This window comes from Urocitellus parryii, chromosome 4 (assembly GCF_045843805.1).
Source record: "Urocitellus parryii isolate mUroPar1 chromosome 4, mUroPar1.hap1, whole genome shotgun sequence".
NCBI lineage: Eukaryota > Metazoa > Chordata > Mammalia > Rodentia > Sciuridae > Urocitellus > Urocitellus parryii.
In genome coordinates, this window is record NC_135534.1 from 48,717,889 (window position 1) to 48,740,733 (window position 22,845).

Below are 22,845 nucleotides of genomic sequence, written 5' to 3' on the forward strand. Positions count from 1 at the left end.
TTGTCTGATTCACATTTCATGGGCATCCTATGTGATTTGCTAGATCTGGCAACTCTACATGCTAATTCCTTAACTATATACCATCTAGCACCGGGTTATTGGCTATGATTGTACTTAAGATATATAAGAAAACATGAGTCTGTAATTGGCATTGTGGTCACTGTCCCAAACCCACGACGATGTGATTTTATCTGAATTGCCAGTGATTGATCCGGAAGAAGCATAAGACTCAGCCACCAAATGATCCTTCCTAGGAAAGGTTTTCTTTCCCCTACCAGAGAGGTACCAGGTGAGATGGTATCTCCTACTAGAGCTGAGCAAGGATGCAAATTCACTTCATTACTGCTAGAGACCATCTTGTAATCATGAGAGGAACAGCTAGAAAACAGACTGGGCATACAGAGGAAAAAAAATGTCTGAGCTCTAGTAATTAATTAATCAGTTAATTCATTAATAGAATAAATCTTTTTTTAAAAAAACTTCTGGAGCCACTGAATCAACTAATCCTGCCGTCTGGCCCATCTGCAGGCTTCCTATTATTTAAGACATAAAAATTCTTGTTTCAAGTCAGTCTGAGAGAGGGGTTTTGTTCTGCACAGCCAGAAGCATCCTAACAAACAGAAGTGAACTGGATTCTAGAGACTTCCAATGCCAGCTCTGAGGACGAAGTTGCTCACCTGAGCCTCACAATTTGCATCAAAATAACAGCACCCCCCTTCCTCATAAGACTAACTGGTCAGTCTCCATTTGCCTCACCTTATCCCTTCTCTGCTCCTGGAGGGCCTTTCTCTATACTCCTTCTCCTGTCATCTTCTCCCTCTGCCAATTCCTCCAAGTCAGTAAGTAAGCCTTCCCAGAAAACAGAGATCCTATCCCCTGCACCTGGTGAAGCCAATGGAAATCTCTTACTTCATATGAAAAGTGAGTCCTGTTAGAAAAGGATGGGTGAGGAAGACTTTAATTAATAGTGATGTGACTTGACACAAAGTCCCCTCTTGATGATGCTGGGAACAAAGAATCAAATGGTCAGTCTGCAAAGTATAGAAAAACAGGAGCCCAGGATGAACTTGCATCTTGGATAATTCCAGAGATTCATTCTCTAATGCCTGCTCCTTAGCCTACGGGTCCCATTAGACTGTGAGTCTCCTCCAAAGCAGGGGCCATGTGTATTCCTGGCTCTGACCCAAGGGCTGGCACTTGGTCTGGGCTCTACCTGTCTTCTGAAAGAACTAGTAGAATCAATTTTTAATACATTTGTGTTTCACCCTGTTGATCTATAACTGAGGATAATAATATCTATTTTTTTAGAACTATTATATGATGACATGAGATAAGGAATATGGAAGTCTTAGGCCAGAGTAAGAACTAAATAAGTAGTGGTTGTTATTAGTATTTCCTGAGAGTCTGCTGTGTGCTCAGTCCCATGGTCAGCCATACTGAGGGAGATGCTGAAGATGAGATCACAGGACATAAAGCCCTTGGCACAGTGACAGTGTTCAGTGAGCACCTGTGACCACATGTCATCACCATTGTTATTCCTATCATTGGTATTGTTACTGAGAAAGTTTTATTTGGAACCAAGGCAGCTAGTAGTCAGAAAAGGATGGCACAAAAGAGAAAGCAAAATATAAGATGAGGCATTTGCTCCCTTTTTGATATGTTTGACTGAAGAACAATAAAAGGAAAATGCCAATTCTAGGGTAAAATCTAAGATGGGATTCAATGGTAGTGAGTGGGCAGACCTCATTTTACTTCCATCTCCATCACGGAACAGAAAGGAGACAAAGTCAAAATGCCAAAGAGGGAATTGAAGGCCATGGTAAATGAAGGGCTGTGGGAGACAGTGGGAGGCTCCAGGAGCCTGTGAAGTGTGAAGCAACAGGATTCCATAGGACAGGGAGAAGCACGCCACAGAACTGGAGGATACGCTGGGTCAGGGTCAAGTCGTACCTGAGGGGCCCTGAGGAGAAACCGTCGTCATGAGCAGCAGCCTAGGTACAAGCACATGATCTGAATTTCTAAGAGAGGAAGATTCCAGAAACATGGCTTGGTGACTGCAAAATCCTAGAACTGATTCCTGATCCTGGATCTGTGGCCCTTCAGAAAGGGCAATGAGCATCTCATAGCTTCCCAGCAATGCTGCAGGTGGAGCCTCCAGCTAAAGCACATCTTGCTCCACAGAGGACTGGTCTCAGGACCCTACGGAGTCAAGAGCTGGGATTGTGAAGATCAGCTCTCAGTGAAACCACTGTTCACATTCTTTGGGAATGAGCAACAAGTGAGGGAGAACATCTGGAAGGTCAGACAGCAAATGCCAGGAGTTCAGCCCAGGTGATATCTATAAAGTGCCTCTAACAGTACAAATAGCTAATATTCATGAACAGTATCATGCACCAGGCACAGTTCTAAATGAACTTGAGAGTGTGACAGAGTCCAACCTAACTCTGCACCTGATTAGTACATGACCTTAGGAAGATCACCGTTCATCTGTGGTTCCCTCAATTATATCTACCTCCCTGGAACTTCTGAAATGAGAATCCTCCCGAAAGTCCCTGCTATTGAACTTGCCCCTTGATTGCCTCAAAGGGGAGTGTCCTTGCTATTGAAAGGGGGATTTGAGAAGTATGTCAGAGTAGAGAAGCTGCTTTGCCCAGTAGGAGAGGTTGGGGGGCGGGGAAGACACATGTAGGAATGAATAAGGAAAAGGAAAACCCTCGGTCACTTCCCCAGGGACCCTTCCTAATTCACTGAAAATTCCCTCATGGACCCTGCAGCCTTGTTTCTGCAGGGCTCTGGGCTGTGTCTCCCCCACCCAAGAATAGCTAGTTTGCAAGAAGGAGCTGAAGCCTTAAGTGTCTCTGATTTAATCCAAGGCCTGCTGCGACAACAGCTCCATTTGGACAGCTCATTTCTGCCCCCACATCCCATTAGAGGCAAGCCCTTGCTCACCTCCATTTGGCTAACGAGACTGGCTTTATGCAGGAAATGGAGGCTATTTACAGTAAATTATTCAATTAGAACCAGGAGTAAGCGGGCCTGCCATGGTCTAATGGGCCATTCGGGGTACAACTCAAGGCACAGCTGTCAACACCAGAGAGAGAGGAAATACTGTAGAAAGGAATCCGCTCCAACAGCATCCCTAGGCTAGGTACAGGAGGAGGCAACAGGGGTAGAGAGGAGTGGGACAGGACCACACAGATGTGGCTCTAAATCCTTCCTCCAAGACTGTGCATAAGCAACCAGATACTTTATGGACTCTCATTCCCACGGGAAGCACATCACCCAAGCAAGCTGCCACCCAGCCCCACTGAATGGAAAAAAACCTTATGAAATTTAGAGAGTTCTGATTCCCTGGAGGAATCCTCGATGGCCCCTCACAGCTGTGAGGCAATAGAGCCCAGCTAGCAGGCAGAAAAGAACTCACAGGGACTCACAAAGCCGGGTCTTATCTCCTCCAGACCATGAAGACCTTGCTGGACAGTACAGACCAATTCCAGCAAAGCACAGACAGGGTGCCAAGCCTCCACCCGATTACCTACTCACCTCTACTTTCTAGGACTCACCTTGAAGACAACAGGCATCTCATCTAGATAAATACATCTGAGAACTTGATAGGGGTGAGACTACAGCCCCCAGGGAAAATCCAGACAGCCTTCCTGTAGGATCTCATATTGTACTCTTGGAGCATTATAACCCCCTACCTCATGGGGTTATTTTAAGGATCAGATGTAAAATATTTAAAATTGTTGTTGTTGCTATTATTACAGAGGGAAATTTCCAAGTCCCCTGCAAATTATAATGCTTGACCTTTGGCTTGTTCAGATGAGGAAATGGCAGCATAGAGGTTAACATGGACATATGGAGAGACACATTGAAAGAGAAGAAGAGACTGCCCAAGATCACACAAGCCAGCCAAGCCACACCTGGGACGAGCACACGGGTTTTGTTATCTATACATGTCCCCCTCATCTCCTGGAAAATCTTAAATAGGGTTTGCCTGGTAGAAACCTGGAGAGACCGACCAGGGCCTCAGAGTGGTTTACCATGGAAGATCAGTGGAGCCGCAGCTCCCAACTGTAAATCAGAATTCTTGTGCTTGCTTTTTATCTTTGGTGCTGGTTATCAAGTCTAGGGAAGTAGAGTGTGGACAAGAAAATTCAAAGGTCTTGGTTAGATACAGCTCAGCCCTGGGATGGGACAGACAGGTTGACTCAAAGGTGCTATGAGTCCCCAGAGATTGGAAAGAAGGAGGCCCCCATGTTCCAGTACCATTCATCTTCTAAATGATTCCTAGTTGTCCAAGAAAACCACCCGACAGCCTCTTCTGAAGTTCAAGTGTGGCAGTCCTAGGAGAAGGCTCAGGCTCCTGGAATCAGGAAAACCATAGCTGGCCCAACGGTGTGTCTCAGGATGCCTCTCTGGGGCATCTGACTGCCCAGCTTCCAATCAAGGGAGCTCCAATCCCTGAATTGCACAGGAAGCTGCATTTACTGTTGTTCTGGGAGCTGGCCCTAAGCTGAGGCTTTTCTAGAGGTCAAAAGAGAGAAACTAATGTCCAGACCTCCAGGACCTTAGATGGAATGTAGCCGCCAAGGGGACTTGGCTGGGCCTTTAAGCCACTCTCTTCCAGAAGTCCATTGGTTAACAATATAAATTCATCTCCATTTGAATCAAATGTATGATATGTCAAGATCATTGTAATGTTGTGAGCAACTACTAAAAAAAAATTAAAAAAAAACAATATAAATTCAATCAGGTATTAGTGGTGTGACCTTTGACATTAATTTTATTTGTTTGTAAAATAGGACATATAATAAGGATAAAATGAGAATTCTGTGCACATCCGTGATGAAGCACCACGCAGTGGGTGATATAAAGATTGGCTTCATTTTTCTTTCTGTAAAGAAACATCTAGAAATAGGGAGGCAGCCAGGCAGAGGTCATTCTGACAACTACTGAATTCCAACTCTTCAACTACTTTTCCTCTTTAACTTTTTAATTATCTCTTCTTACATTCTAACTTTCCCTGATATAAATGTTTGCCAAATCCTCAAATGTTTCTTAGCTTCCATTTGCAAAAGCAAGAGACCTCTCCCACTGGGCCCAGGTCCCATGGTGCTAAAATTAACAATCAGTATACTTTAAGTTAATGACTTACTGGTTGTGACTGCCACGAATAGACATAACTCTCAGATAAAGGCCATTAGAGAAAATTGAATGGCTCCAACGTGGTGAAATTTTGGATGCATCCTATTTCATAAATCACATTCAGAGGTCACATTGGACAAGCTCTTTCCCTCCCTGAGTCACGATGAGAGCCCAGGTTGGGTCTGTATACCCTTGGGAAGGAGGACACAGGAGGGCGAATTGTACAAGCTCTAACGGTTTCATGAAATTTTACTTCTGAAGCCATGAGCAGATGAAAATGCTACATCAACCATCATGATAATCTGATCCTCTGTGGTTTTATTTTTTTCTCCATATCCTCCAAACTGGTGTTTTCACAATAACATTGAGAAAGTGGCATGGTAAGGTCATGGAAATCTATGAACCAATCCCAGTTTTGTCTCTTACTAGGCCTCTCTGACTTTCAGCTTTATCATTTGTAAAACAAACAGAACCTATTCTCAGTGTTCCTGGAATCACCCAAGATCATGTATCCTGAATGATACTTCAGAGCAAGTTAATTGATAATATGAGAAGGTATTTTGACCCAGAAAACTAAAGAATGTTGCCATATAGAAAGTTTTATAATATCTTTGTGCCTAATGAGAGATCCATTTCTTATCCAGACTTCAGGTACAGAGATCTGCTTCCGACCAAAGAGGATATAAAAGAAGAATATATTAAATATGTTAGAAAGGCACAGAGCTGCCCATGGAAGAGATTTGATCAAAACCCAATACATGGAGACTGCTATAGCCTAAATGTTTGTATCCCCTTTAGAATTCATAGATGAAACCTAATCCCATGTTTGATAGTGTTGGGAGACTGGAGCCTTTCAGAGGTAATTAAGAACAGAGCCCCCATGGATGGATTAATACCATTCTATTAAGGGTTCAGAAAAGTGGATTGTGGATTCACTCTCCTACCCCTTCTACCTTCTGAAATACGAGGATCCATCCTTCCTCCCCTCTAGAAGATACAGCATGAGGCATCATCTTGAAGACAAAAGGGCCTCCCCATACATCAGACCATCTGGCTCCTTGATAGTAGACTTCCAAGCCTCCAGGATTGTGAGCCAGTAAATTTCTGTTCATTATAAATTACTGAGTCTGTGGCATTTTGTTATAGCAGCATGAAACAGACCAAGACAGGGAACATGTTTTGAATAAGTACAGACAAAAGCACGGAGCCATTTCCTGTGATTAGTAACACTGACCCTGAAGAAACAATTAACTTCCCAGCTTACATCTTGTGTGACCAAAGTATTATGGGACATTCAAATAACAATCCAAACTGACCCAGAACCCTGACTCAGCCACAATGGTGAAGGGTTCTTACCAGCTCATTAGTGAAGGGAACCAAAGACAGAACCTAACCCATCTAGGGCCACTGTATGTATATAAACAGAATTAACCAGAATGAGAGCACAACACACCCATTCTCAACAAATCCTGTTGACATTACATCCTTAATGTTGGGGGAGAGCAAATGCCAGTACATAGCCACATGGTCCACATCTGACTATTTAATTTAACTATTTGAGGAACAAAATGGATAAAACACAAAAAGCATCCCATTCACAGAAATTTGTCTTTTCAAGATTCATGTATGTCTAGTATGCCACATGTGACAGGAACATCTGAACAGTGCCTTCCATAGTTTCTAGCAGAGTGGGACCTCAATACTTGTTGGTTCCTCCCCTGTGGAATGTCCCATGGGCCTCCAAAAGCATCTTGTGCTTCCATAATTCTATGCATTGGTCCTGGCACCCAGCACATCCAGACTGAAACCCTGAATTCTCTTTTTCTATCTACAGTTAATAACGATGCTTCAAAGAGGCCTGTTTGCACAGCCTAATCTGTACTATTTTCCCCCTCTAGAAAGGTACCTAGGAATAAAGAAAACTGTGGGGTCTTGAAGGGTTTAGATGGAACAGAAGGTGTACTTTCCTGATACTCCCTCTCTCTTCTGCTTTTTGCCTGCCAAGTGATGCCAAAACAGCCTGAAAGCCACAATAGGAAAAAAATGAAAAGAGGAAAGAAGATGCATCTCTAATCTCAGCTTGGAAGAGAGCCACTCAATCTGCATTGGTCTTTGGAGTAAGCAAGATTACACCCAACATGGTAAGCCACTAATGGGCTGGGTTGTTTTTTTTTTTTTTAACTGCATCTAGTCTAATTAACCTAATTGTAAGAATTGAAGTTAAGGCTAAATTTAAGGCACTCATGAGTGTGCTAGACACAGGAAAGTTGCTTTACAAATACAGGTTCATTTTCCTTTATGCCTCAGTCTTGAAGGATATGATGGGATATATTGTTTTTCTAGACCCTTGGCTTCATGGACATTGACTGCAGCTCACCTACAATAGCCAGTGTCCAAAAATTGGTAGAGCAAGGGTGGGCTGGAATGAACACCTATAAATACTTAAAGTCCTTCAAATGTGAGACTAAAAATCTACTTCTTTTTTTTTTAGAGATATTTTTAATTTTTTTAAGAGAGAGACAGAGAGAGAGAGAGAGAATTTTTTTAATATTTATTTATTTTTTTTAGTTATCGGCGGTCACAACATCTTTGTTTGTATGTGGTGCTGAGGATCGAACCCGGGCCACACGCATGCCAGGTGAGCGCGCCACCGCTTGAGCCACATCCCCAGCCCACAATCTAATTCTTGACACTGCCTTTTCTGCTTATGTGGATAAATACCTAAAACTTACACTAGTCATATCACTCTAAGGTGCATTTTTTTTTTCAAATTTTAACATCTGAAATTTGGATTATGTTTCAGTCAATGGCATTTTGGTATTGTGTCGTAGTTGATTGAAACCATATTTTCTTTTTTTAATAAACAGGGCATCTTATAATTAATGGCATCTAAATTCAATGAAGTATGGTACTGGGCAATTTAAGTATGTGCCAATGAACTCTTCTAAAGTGTTTCATGTAAATAAATTCATTTATTTGTTGAAAAGTCCAAAATAATAAGTACTACTGTTATCTCCATTTTAAAGATGGCCATTAACAGAGACCCAGAGAGGTTCATGAATTTGGTCTGGTGCACCACTAGTTGGGTGAAGCCTCTGCCTCAAGCCATCTTCTTATAGAGAAAATGCATATGGGATTTTTCAATATGGTAGAGCAGGTAATTAAAAATGATTCTCCATGAACAACGTTAAAGGATGGATAAAGGTATCTTTGTTATTTTTAAAGTATATCACTGAGCTGGCAAAAAAAAAATGTAATAAATCTGGAGAGGCTGAAAGCAAAGCAAAGCAGGGCCAGGAAGATTTCCCTTGGAGAATGGCTGCGGAAAGCCACATTCCCTGAGCTTCTATTTCTTGTGTGTACAGGGGACATGCTAGACAAAGCCCAGGGACATCCCAAGGGGAAGAATTAAGTAAGGGTCAAGAAGACCAGAAACTCCATGTAAGGTAAATGAGAAATAAGCTTTCTGTACCCAGGGTTAGCAAGCAAAGCTGAGAATCAGTCTCCACAATAAGATCTTCCTATAGGCTGTGGCTTGAATTTACACTATCAGTGTAGGAGGAGTCTCATTTAAAGAATTTATTTTCAAGAAATGAAAGAGCCTTGGAAGCGTCTTCAAGGAACAAAGGCTATAAATATAACTCGGCAAATCTGAGAAAGAACCAAGTAGAACTTCTATAAATTAAAATATAATAATTAAACAGAAAAACTCATTGGAGAGATTAATCACAGCTCAAAAATGGGTTCGAATGTTAAAAGACAGAACAAAAGAAATTATCCAAACTGCAGTCCAAAGAGACAAAAAGAAAATAAGAGAGAACTGAAGCTAACACTAAGGAATAGAGAGACATAGTCCAACAAGCACCTCATCATATTTCAAAGATTAGATAATAGTAAAAAAAAAAAAAAAAAAGTCTTCAAATCCAGAAGTCACAATGAATCCCAAGCAAGATAAATACAAAAGACACATCCGTCCGATACCATTCATGGCACCACAGAGCACCAAAGACAAAGAAGACTTTGAAGCACCCAAAGGAGTAAGGAAATGAAACCCGACAGGTGACTGCTGCACAGCCGTGGTGAAACTGGGCAAACAGGAAAATGTCTGGTTGCAGAAAATGATTGCCCTAAATTTCTATATCCAGAGGAACTCTCTTTTAAGCATGCAGATGAAGTAAGGCATTTTTAGAAAAGCAAAAATCTCACACTCAAGGAAATTCTGAAGGTTTTGCTTCCTCTAAAAGAACACAATATCAGGTAGAATGTTCTAAATACAAGAAAGAAAGATAAGCAAACTCATTTGAAACTATGTGGATAAACCTAAACAAACTTTGATGACACGTAACAATTATAATACCTCATTTGTGAGGTAAGGGGGAAGACAAGTCAAAAATATTACATATAAATTTAGACAAGGATGATTAAGAACTCCAAGTTTCTTGTTTGCAGGGAAGAAGAAAATCGAGATGTAAATTAACTTTAAGCTTGTTAAATGTTTATTAATGTTATCATATCTGGGGTAATTAACTAAAAGCTAATAGACATAGAGAAAAAAAACATTACCCTCAAAATATGGAGGGAAGAAAATGTAAACAAGTAATAAAGGAAAAAATCCAAGAGAAGAAAGAAAGCATGAAGAAGGAGCATCAATGTATAGTAGTAATCACAGTAAGGGGAAATGTAGCCAGTTACAAAGTTTATCAAGGTTGAATTATAGAGAGGGGAGATGGAAAGGGAGGAGAGAGGGGGAGTTATGATGGATGGATCCCTTGGTCATACATTCTAAGTGCTGGCTACGAGAAATATCCCTAAATCAGAAAGACCCAAAACAGTTTAAAGTTAGTTTACAAAAATGCAGAAGCTAGACCAACATAAGGGGAGAAAAACTGGGATGGGGGTATCCCATGAAAATAGAAAGAAGATCAATAGAGCAGAGGAAGGGGATGGAAGGAGGACAGGACAAGAGAGGAACAGTGGAATGAAGTTGACCAAGCTATGCCATGTACTTAGGAGAATATACCACACTGAATTTCACCCTTATGTGATTCTATAAAACACTATTTTTAAAACTATGAATAAATGGAAGGAAGACCAGTAGAAAAAGGAGAACAGGAGGAGGGAGATTGGGAGGGAAGGGGGAAGTACTGCGGACCAGAGGGGAACAAATTCTATTCCAAGCTTGTATGATTATGTCAAAATGAATTCCAATGTTTTGTATAACTATGATGCATTAATAACAATGCATTAATAAATAATAATTACATTAATAATTGTATTAATAGTAATGTTATATACTTTAATTATATATGTATATCATAAAAATATTTAGGAATTATCTGTTGCTGGTGTATACTGATAATTCAAAACACACTTCAAGACAATAAGATAGAGCTAAAGAGATTCACTACACAAAAATTAAAAGTTCCACTCATCAAGTAGATACAATAATAAGGTTAATTCTAAAATATAGTCTGAAGATAACCAGAGTAAAAACTGATAACATTTCAAGGAGAAATTAACTAGTCAAGAATCACTGTTGAAGATTTCAACACAATTCTCTCATTAGTTGATAAGACAAATAGAAAAATTATCAATATGGCATAAAGGTTTGAATGTCACAATTAAGTTAGATTTAATGTTTATGAACAGAATACTGTGTCCGATGTGTCATAAATACACAGTCTCTTCAAACATTTTTTAAAACTTATATTTTAATTAGGTATATATGACAGCAGAATGCATATTGAATCACAGTACACAATTGCAGCACAACTTTTCTTTTCTCTGATTGCATCTGGAGGGACACAGACCACAACGCTTGGCTTGCCTAGTGGACTGCCTGGTGGACTCAGCCTTGTATAGGTGTGTGGCTGAGTGAGCACAGCAGGGGCCAGCTTCCTCACCCCCACCCCTTGGCTGTGGGCAAGGGCAGATGTGCCAGCCAGATGCATGCGCAGATGTTCCAACCCTGGGGAAAACTTAACTACTGCAAATGACAGTTTGATTTTTCTCCTGTATCCTTATACATTTTCTTTCTCTCTAATACAATAATGAATAAAAGTTGGTGAGAACTGGGCATCTTTATTTTGTTTCTGATCTCACAGGAAATACTTCCATGTGTCCTCATTAGGTTATTTGTGGTATTTTTATCTTGGTAGATGCTCTATAATCAGTATAAGGAGGGTCCCTTTTATTCCTTGTTTGCTTGAGGGTTTTGTAATGAATGGCTATTGAATTTTATCAATTTTTTTCTTCCTCTACTAAAATTGTGGTAATTTTTTTCTTAGAACCTGTTATGTAATGAGTTTATTAATCTATATTTTAATGTTATGATAACTGTGTCATTTAAGCTAAACCCAGTAAAGCCATGATGTGTCACACTTTCCATCTACAGATGGATTCTTTTTGCTAATTTTGTTTAATATAGTTTCTTCCATATTTATATGAGAATGGCCTATATATTCCCTTTCTTGTTTTGTTCTTGTCTAGTTTTGGCATCAGATTTATGACAGCCTCCTAAAATCACCTGAGGTGTGCTCTCTTTTTTCCTGTTCTCCGGAAGAGTTTGGGTAGCTTAATCTTTCCTTTGAATGACATGAAGTCATCTATGAACTTCTCTGGGCCTGACTTTTTCTTGATGGGAAGTTTTTAAACTATTGATTAATTCTTTTAGTGGTTATAGATGTATTTCTTCTTGAGTCAATTTTGGAAAATTATATTTTTCAAGGATCTTATCTAGTTCATTTGTTTTTAGTGGTTTTGCATAATATTCTCTTTGCTCTCTTAACAAAAATCTTTTAAGACTAATGTTTGTGTTTTTTCTTTTGTTCTGATTTTACCAAAAATTTATCTACTTTATTCATATTTTCATAAACAAAATTTAACTCTGGATTATTTTTTGTGTTTATTTTTGTTTTGTGTTTTGTTTAGCATTTGTTCTTGTCTTAACTCTCTTCCTTCTGATACTTTCTTTGAAATTATTTTCTTCTTCTTAAAATTGCTAATATTGTTAGCAGTTTTGTATTCTAGCCTTCAAATTTTCTTAAATTAGAAATGCTTAAATTAGCATTTAAGGCTCTGATTTTTGCTTTCAATTCTATTTTATGTATTAGGAGATATTTACGTATGCATTTTCATAATCTTTCAGGTTATGAAACCTCATTCTTATAAGAATGCAATATGAACTAGCCTTTCACCCTTGTCTATGTAGAACACCCCAAAGCATCTACAAATAAATTATTTTAAATTATAAAGGATCTTAGAAAATTGGCTAGAAATGAAGATGCAAAAGTCAAGTGTGGTCAGGGACACATCCTATACCCTGATATTTAAAAGAGAGGCCATTAGAAGAAGGGAGAGAGGGAGGAAGGGGAAATTGAAGGGAACGGGGGAGAGATCAATCATTGATAAGAGCAGCAAAAGACATAAGGTACATCAGAATGAGTCTATGTGCAAGCCCCTTATTCAGGAAGCTGTAAAACATTACAAAAATATTTCAAAGGTGGCTAAGGTAAATAAAGAGATATTTCAGCTATATGAAGGATCATGCATGTGACAAGAAAATATCAATTCACTATAAATTTATCTATAGATTTGTTGTAATCCTAATCAAATCCCCATAGAATTTTGCCTTAAAATTTGCCAAGTTGAATCTGAAATGGATAGGCAAGATATTCCTGAAAAAGACAGTAGGGGGACTTTTCTTGCCAGATACTAAGGCTTTTCTTAGTAAATAAAATATGAAGTTGACCCTGGAGTAAATTTCAAGAACTGAATAGTAGCCTCCAAGATAGACCTAGCAAATATGAAAACTGGATTCATGACAAATGACAGTGACAGATTTGGAGCTCACACACATCCCAAATCACAAGCAGAAGGTGAAGGGAAGTGGGGGAATAACAGCAGAAGATATTTACCACCATTCCTGCCTGTCTGAGGGGAGGATTCCTCCTGCCCACATAGCTGCCCCAGGCTCGCTTTCCCCCAGAGCAAAGATCTGGCTGGATTGAGCCAGAGAGAAGCTTATTAAAAGGGCTACTTAATTTAAGAGCCCCTTTCTGCAGTCAGAGAAAAAGAGCTCATCTCGAGGACCAAACAGATGACAATTTTTAAAAAAACAAGAAAAGGAAGGTTAATTAGGAGGTTAATTGATTAAGGGCTGGGCCAGATACCCATTACCCTGCTAAAAAAGCAGACAACACGCAGATTTTGGGGTAAAAGAGAGACTAGAGGAACTTCTGCCACCACACCCTTTGCATATCCAGGCATAGGGCCACCTAGCCCCTCACTACTGGCCTAGATGGGGCTGCCCCAGGCTGAGTACTCAGCCCAACATAGGACGGGTCTATGATGGCAAACCTGTACCTGTATCTCATCCTGATACTCCTGTCACCTGGTGAACACCACAACCCCCATCCCATCTAGTCTTTATGCTGCCCTTCCCAAATCTAAAGGGTGACCCAAAAGATCACAAACTGATGGCCAAGAAACCTCCAGCCCAGTCTCAGTTTTGCCAATAATAATCTGCGTCAAGTTACTTAATCTCTCTGGGTGTTTTTGCTCTAAGCAAACTGGGGGTATTATTTCATTTATATATATATATATATATATATATATATATATATATATATATATATATATACACACACACCTGGCACAGTTGTTGCAAAGATCAAAATATAATAATAGATGTGACAGTTCTTGGTGTCCTTATATGAGGCAGTGAAAAGACAAAGGCTTGGTTAAGGAAAATGGAATCTGGAAATAAGAGTCTCTTAAAAGATCCAAAGGAATGAATTTACACAGGTGGATTTTTAAGCACTGAAAAATGAGCCCTGCATCAAACAGAATCTGGAAGTCAAGGTCCTAACCAAAATTCCTGTTGCCGTAATATAAGCAAGAAACTTAGAATGTTATAGCAAGACAGGGCCTCAGGAATTGTCTTTGTCCAGCCCTGCAGTTCTACAAAAGGAAAATGAAGTCCCGAGGAGGCAAATGACTTACCAAAGGCACACAGAAAATTAATGGCTGATCCCAGATCGGAACCCCAGTTCTTCTAAGTCTCTCAGGTTCTGTCTGAAACCTAGCTTGGTCCCCAGTAACTACCTTGGTCATCATGATGTCCCACATCTGAAGGAAACACCACTGCCTTTTCTGGAGGTAGATCAGGGTACACTTACTTTCCTGTATCTACTGGTTGTTTGCTCACAAGAGGAACTCACGCCCCTCTGTGTGGAGTCCCTGCAGACCCTAGAGCGCAAGGCAGACTAGATGTGTTGGCCAAGAGCTGAAGAGCCACTTACCCCACCCCCACCTCCAGCACTGATGCAGACCCTGGGGCCTGAGCTGGCAGGAGCTATGGCCCTCATTCCACGAATTCTTTGGGAAAGTGTATCCCCCACCAGCTGTCCCATCTAGGACCCTGAATACATGGAGGGGCCATGCCAAGGCCCCATGCTGGGGAAGAGACTGCTTTTACAGTGACCTTCAGCGACTTGGGACAGCAGGGGAACAAATAAGTAGGTCTGATAAAGTACTCAGAGGCCCAGGCTCAGGCCAGACTAAGCCCCAAATGCACACCTTAAGTGACCACTGGAGGCTGGGAGTCCCCCTGTAGACTGCATTCTCTGCAGCTGGGCAGAAGATTTCTCCTCTTGCAGTGGCTTCAGGCAGAGGACACACCAGCCCCTCTCCCACACCAGCTTTCCGCTCCCTCTCTCTCAGTAGGCACCTTCATGGTGGCAGGCCCTTTTAACCACATGTGTTCATGGCCACCAGTCAGACTTTGCCAGGGTTATGAGTATAAGTGAGCAACAGCTGGCAGTCTGAAAGGGTGGGGAGTGAATCCAGAAAAAACTGGTCACAGGCAAAGCCATATGATTGCCTAAAGACCTGGAGCTGGGCTCTGTCCCCAGCCACAGGCAGTTCTTTCTGATCCCACAGCTGGCCAGCTCTGAGGCCAGCCTAACGTCCTGTTGGTCTAGGTCAGGAGGGGAGAGAGTGTGGTCCTGGGGGTCAAGGAGAACATCTGTTCTGCATCAAGCTTCAGGAGGTGATAGAGAAAGCAATGAACAATTTCCCCTTCTTAGAATTTCCTCCTCCATGGAGAGAGATATATAAATGCATAATTAAGTAAAATATAGTGATTCTCCCAACACAAGTTCAATGAAATATTTGACCTTTCTTTGCCATGAGCACTCTCTCTGGTCTTGGACAATATATGCCCTTTCTGGAGGCCTCCCATTTCCCATCTGTAAGAGGAGAGGGCTGGGATAGAGGAGCCTCTTCTCTGGATCTAAAATTCCTAAAACCCAATGATCTCCCTCCCCCAGAATTTTCCAAAAGAGTCATGATCAGAAGCCAGACCCAAACTCTTTCTCCAGTTTGCTCCATCCCCAAATCCAGGCTGTTCGGTGTTCTTTGCTCAAAGGTGGCTTTAAGTTAAAGAATCCATCTGGGGTTTGTCCTGTGGCATCCACTCCCTTTGGCTGGTTATATGAGCCATTGGTAACCCCACATTGCATACCTGGCTACAGAACATCTGGGGGCCACCCCCACAGAATCCCCGCTGGACATAAATCCAAGAAGGCTCACTCAAGGCCACAGTCTTTCTGCCCTCCCAGCCCCCAGCCTACCTCTCCTCGTGCTATCTGTTTCAGCCTTTTAAAATACAATTCTCCTTGTAATACCCTCTTCAAAACCTGTTATATGTCGCTTAGTCTCTGTTTCAATTCAGGTCTGGTTCCTCAGCCTCCCATGGCTCTCCAGGAAGTCTTCCTGCCCCCCGCCACCTCTCCTTAGCATTGCCATCCTGTACATAACATGTTCCTTAAGTTCAAGCTTCAAGAAAATTTTCCTACTGTCCTTCAGGACTGACTTTCCCTCCTGCCCATCAAGATTCCATTTAAATGTGAGCTCCATCCAGAAGCTTCCTGCTTCCTCTGACCACCCGCCACCACAGGACTGCTAGAACACTGAAGTGTTGACACCCCTCCTCCTAGGCTTGCTCGACCCTGCCTGGCTTCATGCCTAACCATGACCTCCTATGGAAGCCTCCTTTCTCCAAGATAGGACCAAATTCCAACAAGAATATGTCCACGTTGGTCATCATCTGATGCAATGCTCCACATGTAGCAGGTCAGGACTTGTTAGAAGCAAAGAAGAGAACTGAACAGATCACTTGGGGACAGAAGGAACAGATGAAAGTGATGACAGGCCTCAAAGGCACTGTTACACGGACTTTCCCACAATAAAAACTAAATGAACCCGTAAATGAATGTAAAAGTGGACTTGATCCAAATCACCATCTTCTGTCACTTAAATTACTAAATAGGCACCTCAGTCCTCTCTCTTCCTCCTTCCCACAATTTATCATCTTCATAGCAGCCAGAGCACATCATTTCTATGCTCAAAATTTTCCAATGGAGACCAGCGCGCCGCATCGCCCACCTCTCGGGCCCCCTCTGCCTGGTGCGCAGCTCTGAGAACCCTCAGCAAAAGGTCTGCAGGCCCCTGCAGGTTCCAGTGCTGCCACCGGCAGCAATCAGAGAATTCAGCAGACACAAAACCAAATAGATGATATTGTGGACATAATGACAGTCAACGTGGACAAAATGTTAGAAAGAGACCTGAAGCTCTCTGAGCTAGGCGACCCTGCAGATGCCTTGCAGATGGGAGCTTCTCCATCTGCAACAAGTGCTGCCCTTAAAGAGAAAATATTGGTGGGAGAATTACAGGACACAGGCAATAGGGATCAGCATTTTGGTCGTCATTATTGTCATCATCATCGTATGGTGCATCTCTTAATGAAGAGCTGGGGAAATTCAAGCCTGCCGTCCGTCCAGGAAACATCTTTAAGACCTTTGACTTAGAACCTGCTATATAATCCAGCTTACCTACTGTTATTTCCAAAATGATTATTTTTGTTAGTTCAAGTAAAGTTTGGTTTCTAGGCTGTGTGCCCTTGTTTTAGAATATGCACTCCAAACCAGAGGGTCAGCCCGCCCACATTTTGCATAGTGACTTTACAGATTTATCTATGAGCAATAGAGGACGTCAGGACTCCAGAGTGCTATAATCTAGGCTTACTATTGTCCCTAATTCACTGCCATTGATTGCAGTTAAGGGAATCTATTCCAAGTTCACTATCCTGGTAATTTGACATTATCTTCAGAGCAACATTTTAAACTATTGGATAATCAGATTTCCAACTTGTGCCTTCCAGGAAGAACACTACTGCCTAATACCCATCTGTGACAATAATAGGCTGTGCCTTATTTGGATACTTTCCTAGTGCCCTGTAAACCCTATTCTTTTTGTAAGCACTACTGGCTGTGTTTAAAATAAGATTTGATAAAGAATTTTTGCTACTTCATTAGAAAAAATTTTTTCCGATGAGGCTGGGGTTGTAGCTCAGTGGTAGAGAAATTGCCTAGTATACGTGAGGTACTAGGTTTGATTCTCAGCACCATATAAAAATAAGTGAATAAATAAAAGTATTATGTCCATTTATAACTAAAAAAAAAACCTTTCCGATGTCCACCTATATCATTCAGATTAAAAGTAGAAATCTTGGGGCTGGGGTTGTGGCTCAATGGTAGAGCATTTGCCTTGCATATGTGAGGCATTGGGTTTAATTTCTCAGCACTGCACATAAATAAATGAATAAAATAAATGTTTGTCAACAACTAAAAAAATAATTATGGACTGGGGTTGTGGCTCAGAGGAAAAGCGCTCACCTAGCATGCAAGAGGCACCAAGTTTGATCCTCAGCACCACATAAAAATTAAATAAGGGTATTGTATCAACCTATAAATAAAGAATAAATATTTTTAATTTTTTTTTTAAAGTTGAAGTCTTCAAATAACATATTCAAGCCTTCATGCTCCCAGTAATGCACTGACCTCAATGACTTAAAGTCTCCCCATCTCTCACTTCATTCCAGTCATATTGACTTTCAGGCTCTTCCTCAAACATGCCTCAGGGCCTTTGCCCTTGCTTTTCCCAAAATATTCGCATGGGTCTCACCTTCACTTCTTCCAAGCCTTGCTCACATGTCTATTCCAGAGAAGCTCCCACATGAAGGTACACATCCCTGCCCCTCCTGGAGCTCCCTTACCATTTTCTATACCTCTCCATAGCAATCAGTACTGTTTTGCATCCTGCACATGTCCCTGTCTTCCCCAATAAAAAAGAAAATCCTCTAAGGACAAGAAATGAGTGTTTGGCTCACTGAAATATCTCCAGGGCACACAGGAGCTGAGCTGATCCTTGTTGAATGAATGTGCGAGCAAGGGAAAGAGAGGATGATGGGTCTGTAATCTAGACGCTGGCCAACTTCAGCTATTTTTCTAAGATGCTCTTATCTGATGCAGCTGCCATTGTCCTATGTCTGCTCAGTTCCAGCTCGTCTGCCACCGCAGCAGATGGACAGCACACATTCTGGGGAGCTCTTTGTAAATGACAGCCCTGGGAGAATAAACAGAGCAGCTTCTGGCGAGGTGGGGCCAGGATTATCCACTGCCTGCTTTCTAAATGCCACGTTTTAAAATCCCCCCTCCCTTCCTCCAGCTTCTCTGTAAATTCCACCAGGTTAAAGTGCCATGATGGCAGAAAATGAAGAGGAAAACAAAAGCATCCTCCTTTCCACAGTGAGACCCACAGGGAGCTCTGTTTCTCTTTGCCTTTCAGGTCTGAGTCCCCATCCACTCTGCTGAGCCCAGTTATTGACTTCCATCTCTCCGATCAAGGAGTCAAACTCCTAGCCTCGCCTCAATGGAGAGCCAGAAAAGCAGAGAGCCAGACAAGAGGGGTAAGCAGTGTGGCAGTTCGGTCAGCCATTGTAACCCCTGAGGACTGAGGTACCCTGCAAACCCATGAGGCCCAGCACTTGGCCAGCACATCTCCCCCAGCCCCAATGGTCTCCTTACCTGGCTTTCCAAGTGGGACAGGGTGACTGGCCTAGACCATAGGAGAGAGGGAGGAAGGAGAGGAATACGAGGGTGACTCATCAGCCTGGAGTCTTGCTTACAAACCCAGCATAAATTTTCATTAGTGAATGGATAAGTGGGTAGCAGATGGGCGGGTATGTGAGTAACTGAAAGAAGAATGACATCAATCACTGAATGAGAAGCTGGGTGAGGAGGGCAAGAGTGAGGGACCCGGGACACTGAACAGGCCGACCTGTCCTAGTGCTATGACATCTCTGCAGGAATGGCTCACAGGGCTTAGAAAGACCCACTCTGTGTACTCTTTCAGGCCTCCATCTAGTGGGGTTCCATGGGTTGGGGGAGGCTGGCAGCCCCTGGCCCGTGGGAATCATGAAAGGAATTCTTAACTTTTGCAGAGTTTGCAAAGATCTTCCAAACAAAGCAAGGAAAGTTAGGGCCACTTGAAAGCCTCTCCCATCTCCATTAAATCCAGGTGTGGGGTAAGTGAAGAAGCCACTGCTCAGGCATGCCATACGAGTCACCACCTTCTCCTCCTTAGAGTCATCCAGGAATTTGATGTCACCTATCACTAGTTCCCCAAACCTCCTGATTGAAAGTCTAACTCGTTTGCCCAAAAGATGGTAAAGCCTCTGGGGGACAGAAATGTGGCCAACATCCACCTCAAACGTGACATTTCTCAAAGTGGATTTTTATCTTTATCTTCAAATCTACTTGGCTTTTAAAGTTTTTATTCTAACCAAATAGTCCCATCCATCATCTATCTGGTTGCTTAGCTGATAAAGCTTCATTCACTCATTCAGCATGTATCTGTGGCCTGTGTTAATAACACGGTACCTTCTAGGATGAAAAAAAAATGAGCAAAACCAGACATGGTCCCAGCCCCCATAGAACTCATCATCAAATAGAGAAGATAAGCATTAATTATTAAATCAACATGCAAAACTGCAACTGCAATAAAGCTTTGAAGGAGGCAGATGTGTTTGAAGGCTTTATAAAATGGAATTCCACCTAGTCATGACTAGTCGTGGAGTCATAGAAGTGACAAAGGACTGGCGTGACAGGGGCCTACAAAACCTGTAGGGAAGCTGTGGACAGGGTGGCTGGCCTAGACAAGCATGACCTTTACCTTAAGAGCAATAGGAAGGCACTGAAGTAGGTTTAAGGAGGAGTCGTGCTCTGGAATCTGTCTGGCTGCTGTCTGGAGAGCAGCCAGCATAAATGCAGGTGGGCCATGGGGAAGCTCTGGCGGTATCCAAAAGCATGAAAATGGCACCTCAAACCAGAGTGATGCTGGCTGGGGTAGGGGAAAGGGATGGATTTGAGATGAGCATGAAACATGAAAGAAGATGTGGGGATGGCTTGGATCCGGGATTGCGGGAGAGAGGTGGTAAGGATGATTTCCAGGTGTCTCTAACTTGTGCAGCTGCATTCAGTGGTGGGGGGTGGGGGGGGGAGCCATTTGGGGAGATCTGAAATGCTTGGTGAGGACGAGCCATGAGGAAGGCCATGGGGGGAAGAAGGCCGGAAGCTCGGTTTTGTACATGTTGAGTCTGACACCAACCTGCCAGACCCCTTGACTCACCTCCCTCCTCCACCTCCTCCTCCTTCTGCACTCCTCAGTCACTGTGCCCTTCTGACTCTGCCTCTTGTCCATCCTGACTGATTTCAGCAGTCATTATTGCCTGGACCATGAAAACAATCTCCAGGCTCTCTCTCCTTTCAATCCAGGTACCTCAAGCTGTGAGTCTTTCTAAATATCACTTCCTGAAAGAGGCCCCCCTGGCCACCCAGTCTAATGTACCCCTACTCTATTGCTCTCTGCCTCAGGCACTTAGGCTTGTTTTCTTCTAAAAATATGTAGCAGTGTATCATATTAGTTTATTGTAGAGATAGATACCTATGTCCTAGCCCTGATAAAGGGGCATAGAACAGGTGACACACCAAGTGACCAGGGGCTCCTGCAGCCTCTGAACCTTGGCTTCCAAAGATAGAGTATCCAGAACTCCTTGGACAAATGGGCTGGAGCCAGGGCAGAACAAGTTGAGCTGGTAAATTCTTGCCACAGCAGAGAGTAAGGAAATACTCTTGAGAATCATGTGGATGTGTAACAAAGGAACAGAAACCAGTTTGTACAACTTCTACTGATGGAATCTGGGACCATGTGAACATCAAATCAAATAAAAATAGTAAGAGATTATAACTCATTGAGTAGATGAGGAATATATGAGACCTGAGCAGGAAGTAGGAAGGAAAAGAAGGAAGGAGAGAGGGAAGAAGGGAGAAGGCCAACATAAAACATAAAAGGAGCCAGGTGTGATGGTGCACATTTGTGATCCCAGCAGCTTGGGAGGCTGAGGCAGGAGGACCATGAGCTCAAAGCCAGCCTCAGCGAAAATGAGGCACTAAGCAACTCAGTGAGATCCTGTCTCTAAATAAAATAGATAAAAGGGCTAGGTATGTGGTGCAAGCATTGAGTGACCCTGAGTTCAATCCCTGGTACCAAAAAAAAAAAAAAAAAAAGAACCCTGAAATTGATTAGGACATTTTTATATGTGTTCATATATACAAGAAAAATAAATATAGTAATATCCAAAACATGAAACATAAATTATATAAACAAATATATGTAAAACTAAGTATATTTTATGCTTATAAGTTAAAATGATATATTTTAATATTATTGGAGAGAGAGAAAATTAGAAATGATAAAATAAATGAAACCTCATGTGCACAATTGAGGGCCAGGGATAAAGAGGAATTTTTGATACCAGTCTTGCAAGCTTTAATTAAGTTTGATATCATGTCAAAATTAAAAGTGACATGAAAATAGTAAGTAGGCAACAAATGTGTGCTGATAATTGAGTGAACCCATATCCAGCCATGATGCTCACTGCTTAAAATACCCCAGCGCTGGCCTGTAAGTGGCTGGGGGTGGGGATCGGTTGTGCATGTGCTTAGCCTTCACAGGGCCCTGGGTTCAACAGACAGCCCTTCCTCCAAAAATCTCCTGTCTGATTCCCCATCACTACTGCCCACCTTGGCATAGGATATAGTCACAACTCCTTATCACACTCAGCAAAGCCTCAGCACATGCAGGCCGTTTCCTGGAACACTTTTCTCTTAATTTACTGGCCACTTCCAGTTATCCCTCAAGACTCTCACCTCTGGGCAGCTTCTGACGGGCACAGTTGGAGATGACACTTCCCCTCTCAGACACCAATGACCATAGGACCTAATTTGATCATGCCCCACGGACAGGCCCTTCTGTGTTTATAAGTCTGCCTTGTCACATGTTCTGATTGCAGCCTGAGGACTGCAATGTTCCCTACCCCCTCAGTCCCAGCACAAGAAAAGACCTCAATTAATACTTGAAGCATGAATAAATCAGTATGGAACTTTCTGGATCTTCCAGAGAGTGTCTCCTTCATTCTCTTCAAAAAATGTAGAAGTGAGGGAAATGGCTTCTTCCCACATTTTACACACAAGGAAGGAGAGATCCAGAAAAGGTAAGTGACTTGACACAGATAACACAGTGTGCCCTTAGCCTGAGCTAGAGCTGGAATCCAAGCTCCTGCCAGTTGGTCAGTGTTCTTTCACAGAAGGTGAGTGGGAAGGGAAGGGAGGATATTGCCTTTCATGGTTTGTCTATTATGTGCCAAATGGTGTGCTTCAAATAAGTTTTCTTATTCTAGTCTCACCATTTTAGCGCAAACAACCCCATTTTACAGATGAGCAAACTGAGGCTCCA

The 22,845-nt window shown here is 42.2% G+C and overlaps 1 protein-coding gene and 1 pseudogene across 1 annotated transcript in view; one reads left to right on the forward strand and one right to left on the reverse strand.

Moving 5' to 3' along the window:
* Insc (INSC spindle orientation adaptor protein) overlaps window positions 1-22,845 on the reverse strand; it is a 128,247-nt gene that overhangs the window by 99,051 nt on the left and 6,351 nt on the right. The window lies entirely within an intron of this gene.
* On the forward strand, window positions 1,980-16,953 carry LOC113189954 (vesicle-associated membrane protein 3 pseudogene; annotated as a pseudogene).